Consider the following 10827-nt stretch of genomic DNA (forward strand, 5'->3'; position numbering starts at 1 on the left):
CTTCGTGCTTCCGGGATGAATAGAAAACCCACTGTTGTAAGCTTCCGACAACAAGTCTTGTCTCAAACTCCCGACATCAGGTATACAAATCCTTCCCTTGTATCTCCATAATCCTTCACCGTCCTTAGTGAATTCTTCACGCCTCTTATTACCAATTGGTTGAAATAATTGCTGAAGCTTCTGCTCATCTTACTAAGCTTTTTGTATCTCTAATTTAAATGTGCTTGAGATCTGTAACTGGTTCAAACAAGCTCTTCCGGCAACTTCACCAATATCCAGCTTAAGTTCCACGAACTTATCCACTAACTCCTCCTCCTTGATTCTCATCCAAGCAATTGTTAAAGATTTTCGACTCAAAGAGTCTGCTACCACATTCGCCTTTCCAGGGTGATAACTCAGTTCAAAATCGTAGTCCTTAAGCAACTCCATCCATCTCCTCTGACGCATATTAAGCTCTTTCTGATCAAAGATGTACTTGAGACTCTTATGATCAGAAAAGAAGTTAAACCTTACTCCGTACAAGTGGTGCCTCCAAACCTTCAATGCAAACACAATCGCTGCTGATTTCAAGTCATGAGTGAGGTAATTCACCTCATGCGGTCTCAGCTGACGCGATGCGTAAGCCACCACATTCCGGTGTTGCATCAGCACGCAACCCAAACCCTTCAGAGAAGCATCACAGTACACTTCGAATGGTTCATGCGGTTTCGGCAAGATTAAAATAGGTGCTGAAGTTAACTTCTGCTTCAAAGTCTGAAAACTCTTTCACCTTTCGCTGCGTCACTCTGATTATCGTTGTTAAGACTCTGAAATTTTTCCTTAAACCAAATACCGATTTTGTAATATTTTTCAAAACCTTTAAAAACAAGTTCAATTTAAATGAGTCCATTGTTAAAACCTTATCAAAAGAGTTAAAAACATTTTATTTGTAAATCAATCATCTTAAGGCATGATTTTTCTAAATTCATTGAAACCCTTAAATCAAAAGCTTTCCATTTGAGTCCCTTTTGGAGAAGTTAAATTTTGCAAACCAAAACCGCAAGTTAACAAAATCTTAGGACTCACCTTCCTTTTTAAATCGTATTATTTGATCCAAAGTTCCAATCCCAGTTTCAAAACCAAATTATTTAAACCAAAACTCCAAAACCAGACTTGAAAATCATTTTAAACTTTAAAACTCTAAAAATCATAGTTTGAAAACCGCAAAGGCGTCAGTCGATATTTCCGTTGCCACTAGAACCCTTCTTTTCCCATGGTTTACTCTCAACATGACTCTAAGCCCTTGAAATTCTAACGGCGACTTTGCAGAGATAGAACTAGGCTACCTTCATATCCAAGCAATTTAATACTCAAAGCATATGCTTACCTCTCGTCGGAGGATCCGACCCTGTCGCATCTTGTATATCCAAGGTACACACACGGCCTGATTGTTGATTCTGACCCTCATCTCGGTTCCTCCTGCGGCGACAATACTTAGGTATATGTCCAGGTTTCCCACAAGCATAACATCGACCATTTCCTTTCGCCTGATGAAACTGGGCTTTGTTGTCCCTTCTAAGGTTTCCTTGACCTTGCAGATGCTGAGGAGTATGTCCATCTTTCTTGAAGTTTTGTCCCCTTGGTCCAAGGTAATCATCGCGTTCCCTACTAGAGTTTTCTCCATGAGTGTACCTTGATGAGGCTACCGTCCTTGCATATTCTTCGACAACCCTCGCCTTTTCCACCAATTCAAAGAATCTCCTAATCTTCGATGGAGCCACGACACGTCTGATATCTTCCCTCAGTCCTACTTCATATTTAACGCATTTTCAGCCATCATAGGACTCGGGGGCACCCTAACTTATTCTCGAGAACTTATAAAGTTCCTCAAACTTGCTAGTGTATTCAACTATAGTCATAGACCCTTGCTTCAGCTATAAGAACTCCAACTCTCTGGCCTCCTTTATTGACTCAAGAAAGTATTTCTTGTAGAAAGCTTCCTCAAATAACGCCCAAGTAATGTTCACGTTCTCTTGGTGTAGTAGCCGGCGCTCTCCTTGCCACCATTCCTGAGCTTCTCCCACTAGTTGATAAGCTGTATGCTCTACGAACTGGTCATACGGTACATGTTGAGTTAGCAGTGCACACTCTACAGCTTGGAACCAGTTGTTTGCTTCAGTATGGTTTGTTGAACCAGTGAAAACCGGCGGGTCAGCTTTTCGAAAAGCAGCTAGAGTTCTCAGAACACCTCTCAAGTTGCCCTCAGCACCCTCTCCATTTTCGTTTCCGCTTCCGGCCGATTGGCCTAACCTCTGCATCGCTTGCAGAGTTGCAGCAGCATTCGCTTCCATGGTGTTCGCCAGATTCGCCATCGCCGCCATGAACTCGGCATGGTTATTAGCTGATTGCTCATTCCTACTTTCTCGTGTACGTGCTTAACCTCGTCCACGAGTGGCCATTGGGTTTTCTGTCTACACCAAACAGTCGATATCAAGGTGATCAGTCGCAATATCAAAAGCCTAGTGTTTCAATTATCCCCAAACAGGCACTCACAAACAAGCATGCTATGAAATATCAAGTAGATATCCTAAATAGCATGAAAGAAAAATGACCCAGAGTATGCGACGAAGCACAATCGGTCCATCCCTCAGGCTCACGAGAACGAACCGCTCTGATACCACTAAATGTAACACCCTAATTACCCTAAGCTTTACCTCGCGTTGTAAAGCAAAGGTTAACCAGAGATTATGACAGTTCTAAAGCTCATACATATAATATATAGAAAGGATAATATAATCTAGAATCCCGATGAGGGATATAGCTAAAGATCAGAATTTAAAAAGTGCAAAACGTGCTAACGAAGCTCTTAACTTAAAGCACAATATATAGATAAGGTGTATCAAAATATAATTGTGTAATATCATAAGAATCTAGCCACGGCTCTCGGAGTTTAAGCCGGCTAGCCATATACAGACCAAAAAGAACCAGACAGTAAAAACAGATTATACAATTTTGTCCTCTCAAATACGAGCCTCTAGGCAAAACCAAAATACAAAAGTGAGAGACATATATAAAATAAACTAAAAAACTCAAAAAGATGCCCGGATCCTCTGCTCCTGTCACCAACCAGACAACTCACCTAGGTGGGTTGCGACCTGCATCTGAAAAATACAACAGAAATATGGTATGAGAACCGGAGGTTCTCAGTATGGTAACTGATGAGCGGATATTTTATACGCTTTTTGGGGATAATTTCATATAGTTTTGAGTATGTTTTAGTTAGTTTTTAGTCTATTTTTATTAGTTTTTAGGAAAAATTCATATTTCTGGACTTTACTATGAGTTGTGTGTTTTTCTGTAATTTCAGGTATTTTTTTGGCTGAAATTGAAGGAGCTGAGCAAAAATCTGATTCAGGCTGAAAAAGGACTGCTGATGCTGTTGGATTCTGACCTCCCTGCACTCAAAGTGGATTTTCTGGAGCTACAGAACTCGAAATGGCATGCTTCCAATTTCGTTGGAAAGTAGACATCCAGGGCTTTCCAGCAATATATAATAGTCCATACTTTGCACAAGGATAGACAACGTAAACTGGCGTTCAACGCCAGTTTTCTGCCCAATTCTGGCGTCCAGCGCCAGAAAAGGATCAAAAGCTGGAGTTGAACGCCCAAACTGGCATAAAAACTGGCGTTCAACTCCACAAATGGCCTCTGCACATGAATTGCTTAAGTCTCAGCCCAGCACACACCAAGTGGGCCCCAAAAGTGGATCTCTGCATCATCCATCATAGTCTACTCATATTTTGTAACCCTAGGCTACTAGTTTAGTATTTAAACAACTTTTAGAGACTTATTTTGTATCTCATGACATTTCAGATCTAAACTTTGTATTCTCTGACGGCATGAGTCTCTAAACCCCATTGTTGGGGGTGAGGAGCTCTGCTGTGTCTCGATGAATTAATGCAAGTATTTCTGTTTTCTATTCAAACACGCTTGTTCCTATCTAAGATGTTCATTCGCGCTTAACTGTGATGGAGGTGATGATCTGTGACACTCATCACCTTCCTCAAATCATGAACGTGTGCCTGACAACCACCTCCGTTTTATATACGATTGAATGAGTATCTCTTAGATTCCTTAATCAGAATCTCCGTGCTATAAGCTAGAACTGATGGCGGCATTCAAGAGAATCCGGAAAGTCTAAACCTTGTCTGTGGTATTCAGAGTAGGATTCAAGGATTGAATGACTGTGACGAGCTTCAAACTTCTGAAGGCTGGGCGTTAGTGACAGACGCAAAAGGATAGTAAATCCTATTCCAACCGGATCGAGAACCAACCGGTGACTAGCCGTGCTGTGACAGAGTGCGTGAGCGTAGTTTTCACTGGGAGGATGTAAGGTAGCCATTGACAACGGTGATCCACCAACACACAGCTTGCCATAGGAGGACATGCGTGCGTGAACAAGAAGACAGAGGAAAGCAGAGATTCAGAAGGCAAAGCATCTCCAAAACTCCAACATATTCTCCATTACTGCATAACAAGTAACCTTTAATCCATGCTCTATTGTTTATTTGCAATTCAACTGATAAACATAATTGACTTCCTGACTAAGATTTACAAGATAACCATAGATTGCTTCAAACCAACAATCTCCGTGGGATTCGACCCTTACTCACGTAAGGTATTACTTGGACGACCCAGTGCACTTGCTGGTTAGTGGTACGAGTTGTGAAAAGTGTGATTCATAATTCGTGCACCAATAACAGTGCCCAGTGATGTAGGATATAAGACCCCGGGACACCAAAGGCAATCCTAGTTCCATATCCATCACAAGATTCAAACTTAAAGCATACTTAAATAGATAAGCATGATTATATAAACCTTAACATAAGTAAACTGGGTAATCTATCGTAGGGGAATTTCTATTCTAACCAAACACCGCTGTCCCACAGCCTTCACCAACCGATCCTCCATGCGATCCCATCGCCACCGCCTTCCGAACCTCCTCAATCCCAGTAGAAATCACTAGTATTTACAATGCAAGGAAATCACAAGTAGAAGCATATAAATCAAATAATTTGAATAGCAATTAGGCATGTTATACAAATAGGCAAGCCATTACAAGTCGTCAAAGCAGACAAACAGATAGAAAATGCATATGATGAATGCCTGTCCTATTGGCTGTGATATCACATTGTCGGTTCAACTGCCAACCCGACATATCTCCATGGAGACGTCTCCCTTTGGAATCCTCATATGGGAACCCCCGAGATATAATGCTCGGATCACTGTCCAGGTACCGGCGCCTGCACGCTCTATTGATCCGAAGGGATGCGAGCGAGATACTCTTGCCATAGACCTCACATCTAAGCGCAAGCGGGACGAACCACCGCCCTTACGTTGCCGCCGCTACCTCGAGAGGTGGGATCCAACCACAGCCCCCTGTCGGGCGCATAGCGTCTCATAGTCTCAATATCAAAATGTTACATCAGTGGTTTTCAGAAAACATTTTCAATGTGTCATGGATCCACCATCTCATTCCGAGTCCTCGACTCATCTCAACCACTATCGATTCACATTTCCATTTCGAACTCATCAATTTCTCAATTCTCATCTCATACATCAACCATTCATCCCATACCTTCAAACCATCCCTAGTACACCCAAAACCTAGACCTCCATCTTCTAATTTTCCAAACGATATCATCTAAATCCATTAAATTCTTTCCCATGTTTTAAATATTCAAAACTAGGCCCAAGAGTCCTAAAATGGTGTTAGAGAGGCTTACAACCTTGTTGGAAAGGTGGAATAGTTGAAAACAAAGAAAATTTGAGAAATAGCGCGTGTGCGGCCGCACAGGAGTGTGCGCGCACACGCTCCGGAGAGTTTTAAAATGTGTGCGTACGCACAGGGGTATGCATATGCACAGGTGTCAAAACTTACAAAATATTTTCAGTCGCATAACCTGTGCCAGCGCCTTCAACAAACTGTCCTTCCCGACGTGTGCGTGCACACAGGTGTGTGCGGACGCACATGTTGCAATTTATCCTTAGATATGTGCGCGCATAAGCTGTACTAGCGCTGCAAACAGAACGCATTTCCCTGCCTGTGCGTGCGCACAGGTGTGTGCGTCCACACATATCAAAACTTTCGCAGGGTTATGCGTGCGCACATGGCTGTGCGTGCGCACATATCAGCAATTTTGCAGAATTTTTAGATTTTTAACACCAACTTTGAATGATCATAACTTTCTCTACAAAATTTAAAATTTTACAAACTTTATATCAATTTAAAGGGTTTTCAAAGATCTTTAATTCTAAAAAAATTTCATCAAATTTTGAAAACCAAGGCAAAAGTTATGATCAGACAAAGGTCACCAAAAATCCCTTTTTACCCAACTTTCACATATACCCAAATCTACCAAATCCACAAGCCACATCCAACTAGATCAATACCAAAATCCATTTACAGCAAAATTTACCCTCTTGGGTTACCATTCACCATTTTCAACCACCAAACCTCAAGTATATAACTCTAAAATCAATCCTCCATCAACACATTCACCAATCATCACTTTATATCTATAAACTCTCATTTTCAACCTCATTCATACATTACATTAATATCCATCAATATGAAATCATTCAAAATTATAAATCATCATATCTCAACATCATCATTTCTCAACATAGTGATGAGCGGATAATTTATACGCTTTTTGGCATTGTTTTTAGTATATTTTTAGTAGAATCTAGTTACTTTTAGGGATGTTTTTAATAGATTCTATGTTAAATTCACATTTCTGGACTTTACTATGAGTTTGTGTGTTTTTCTGTGATTTCAGGTATTTTCTGGCTGAAATTGAGGGACTTGAGCAAAAATCAGATTCAGAGGTTGAAAAATGACTGCTGATGCTGTTGGATTCTGACCTCCCTGCACTCAAAGTGGATTTTCTGGAGCTACAGAACTCGAAATGGCGCGCTTCCAATTGCGTTGGAAAGTAGACATCCAGGGCTTTCCAGAAATGTATAATAGTCCATACTTTGGCCAAGAATAGACGATGTAAGCTGGCGTTCAACGCCAGCTTTCTACCCAAATCTGGCGTCCAGCGCCAGAAAAGGAGCCAAAACCAGAGTTGAACGCCCAAACTGGCACAAAAGCTGGCGTTCAACTCCAAGGAGGACCTCTACACGTGTAACACTCAAAGCCCAGCCCAAGCACACACCAGGTGGGCCCCGGAAGTGGATTTATGCATCAATTACTTACTCATGTAAACCCTAGTAGCTAGTTTATTATAAATAGGACCTTTTACTATTGTATTAGACATCTTTGGATTACCTTATGATCCTTTGATCACGTTTTAGGGGGCTGGCCATCTCGGCCATGCCTGGACCTTCACTTATGTATTTTTAACGGTAGAGTTTCTACACTCCATAGATTAAGGTGTGGAGCTCTGCTGTTCCTCAAAGATTAATGCAAAGTACTACTGTTTTCTATTCAATTCTTCTTATTTCGCTTCTAAGATATCCATTCGCACCCAAGAACGTGATGAAGGTGATGATTATGTGTGACGCTCATCATCCTTCTCCCTTATGAACGCGTGCCTGACAAACACTTCTGTTCTACATGAATTAAGCTAGAATGAGTATCTCTTAGATCTCCTAACCAGAATCTTCGTGGCGTAAGCTAGAATGATGGCGGCATTCAAGAGAATCCGGAAGGTCTAAACCTTGTCTGTGGTATTCTGAGTAGGATTCAATGATTGAATGACTGTGACGAGCTTCAAACTCGCGAGTGCTGGGCGTTAGTGACAGACGCAAAAGGAGGGTGAATCCTATTCCAGCATGATCGGGAACCGACAGATGAATAGCCGTGCCGTGACAGGGTGTGTGAGCATATTATTCACTGAGAGGAGGGGATGTAGCCACTGACAACGGTGATGCCCTTGCATAAAGCCAGCCATGGAAAGGAGTAAGACTGATTGGAAGAAGATAGCAGGAAAGCACAGGTTCAGAGGAACGAAAGTATCTCCATTCGCTTATCTGAAATTCCTACCAATGATTTACATAAGTACCTCTATCCCTATCTTATTAATTATTATTCGAAAACACCATTATCCATTTATATCTGCCTGACTGAGATTTACAAGGTGACCATAGCTTGCTTCATACCAACAATCTCCGTGGGATTCGACCCTTACTCACGTAAGGTATTACTTGGACGACCCAGTGCACTTGCTGGTTAGTTGTATCGAAGTTGTGACAAATTATGAATGTGACATCACAATTTCGTGCACCAAGTTTTTGGCGCCGTTGCCGGGGATTGTTCGAGTTTGGACAACTGACGGTTCATCTTGTTGCTCAGATTAGGTAACTTTCTTTTCGTTTTCTTTTCAAAAATTTCTCCCTTGTTTTCGAAAAATTTTAAAATAAAAATGTTTTCAAAAAAATATATTTTTCTTCAGAATTTTTAAGAATGAATTCTAGTGTTTCATGAAATATGTTGAATCATATCTGGCTGTAAAGCCATACCCAAACTACTTTGGGATTGATATTCAACTAATCACTCCAGCCCATGTAATTATATGCTAAAGCTTGGCTGGCTGTTAAGCCATGCCAGACCCTTTGATTGGAGCTTTAAGACTAACATGGCAAGATTCCTGGAATTCATATTAAAAATTTTGGAATCCTTATTTTTATTTTTCACAATAATTTTCGAAAAAAAAAATATTTAAAAAGAAAATCCAAAAAAATTTAGAAAATCAAAAAAAATCAAAAAAAATATTTTCATGTTTCTTGTTTGAGTCTTGAGTCATGTTATAAGTTTGGTGTCAATTGCATGTGCATCTTGCATTTTTCGAAAATTTCATACATTCATAGTGTTCTTCATGATCTTCAAGTTGTTCTTGGTAATTCTTCTTGTTTGATCTTGATGATTTTTTGTTTTGTGTCTTTTCATGTTTATCATATGCATTCTTGAATTCTTAGTGTCTAAGCATTAAAGAATTCTAAGTTTGGTGTCTTGCATGTTTTTTTTTGCATTAAAAATTTTTCAAAAATATGTTCTTGATGTTCATCATGTTCTTCATAAGTGTTCTTGGTGTTCATCTTGACATTCATAGCATTCATGCATGCATTCATTGTTTTGATCTAAAAATTTCATGCATTGCATCATTTTTCTTGTTTTTCCCTTGCATCATAAAAATTCAAAAAAAAAAAAATATCTTTCCCTTTTTCTCTCCTCAAATTCGAAAATTTGGATTGACTTTTTCAAAAATTTTTAAAATCAAGTTGTTTCTTAGGAGTCAAATCAAATTTTCAATTTGAAAATCTTATCTTTTTCAAAATCTTTTTTCAAAAATCAAATCTTTTTCAAAATTCTTAGTTATTTTCGAAAATTCAAAAAATATTTTTCAAAAATCTTTTTCTTAATTTTTTTCATAAATTTTCGAAAATAACATAACAATTAATGTTTTGATTCAAAAATTTGAAGTTTGTTACTTGCTTGTTAAGAAAGATTCAAACTTTAAGTTCTAGAATCATATCTTGGGATTTCTTGTGAATCAAGTCATTAATTGTGATTTTAAAATTCAAATCTTTTTCAAAACTAATTTCAATCATATCTTTTCAAAAATATCTTCTCATCTTATCTTTTTCAAAAATATCTTTTCAAAATATCTTTTCTAACTTCCTAACTTCTTATCTTTTTCAAAATTTGTTTCAACTAACTAACTAACTTTTTGTTTGTTTCTTAACTTTTTCAAAACTACCTAACTAACTCTCTCTCTCTCTAATTTTCGAAAATATCTCCCCCTTTTTTCAAAAATTTCTTTTTAATTAACTAATTATTTTTATTTTTAATTTCAAAAATTTTCGAAAAAAAAATATATACTAACAATTTTCAAAAACTATTTTCAAAAATCACTAACTCCTTTTCAAAATTAATTTTCGAAAATTCCCTCCTTCTCTCTCATCTTATTCTATTTATTCATTCATATCCTAACATCTCATCTCACATCTCTTCCATTTGTACAGTTGTGTTTCTTCCTTTACATCACATTCTTTATCTCCCTCTCTTTTCTTCCACTCACAAAGGGATCCCTATACTGTGGTATAAAGGATCTCTATTATTATTATTATTATTTTTTTGTGCCTTCTTCTTTGTCATATGAGCAGGAGCAAGGATAAGAACATTCTTGTGGAAGCAGATCCAGAACCTGAAAGGACTCTGAAGAGAAAATTAAGAGGAGCTAAAATACAACAATCCAGAGATAGCCTTTTAAAAATTTTCGAACAGGCAGAGGAGATGGCAGCCGAAAATAATAATAATGCAAGGAAGATGCTTGGTGACTTTACTGCACCTAATTCCAATTTACATGGAAGAAGCATCTCCATTCCTGCCATTGGAGCAAACAACTTTGAGCTGAAACCTCAATTAGTTTCTCTGATGCAGCAGAACTGCAAGTTTCATGGACTTCCATCTGAAGATCCTTTTCAGTTCTTAACTGAATTCTTGCAGATATGTGATACTTTTAAGACTAATGGAGTAGATCCTGAAGTCTACAGGCTCATGCTTTTCCCTTTTGCTGTAAGAGACAGAGCTAGATTATGGTTGGATTCTCAACCCAAAGACAGCCTGAACTCTTGGGATAAGCTGGTCACGGCTTTCTTAGCCAAGTACTTTCCTCCTCAAAAGCTGAGCAAGCTTAGAGCTGATGTTCAAACCTTCAGACAGAAAGAAGGTGAATCCCTCTATGAAGCTTGGGAAAGATACAAACAGTTGACCAAAAAGTGTCCTTCTGACATGCTTTCAGAATGGACCATCCTGGATATATTCTATGATGGTTTATC

At 38.8% G+C, this 10827-nt stretch overlaps 1 non-coding gene across 1 annotated transcript; it reads right to left on the reverse strand.

Moving 5' to 3' along the window:
- Positions 1–10678: 10678 nt before the first annotated feature.
- Positions 10679–10786, reverse strand: LOC112738839 (small nucleolar RNA R71). Its single transcript, XR_003169794.1, has one exon. It is a non-coding gene; the product is annotated as a small nucleolar RNA R71 (small nucleolar RNA).
- Between the last annotated feature and the right edge of the window lie 41 nt (positions 10787–10827).

The sequence above is a fragment of the Arachis hypogaea genome, chromosome 13 (assembly GCF_003086295.3).
Source record: "Arachis hypogaea cultivar Tifrunner chromosome 13, arahy.Tifrunner.gnm2.J5K5, whole genome shotgun sequence".
NCBI lineage: Eukaryota > Viridiplantae > Streptophyta > Magnoliopsida > Fabales > Fabaceae > Arachis > Arachis hypogaea.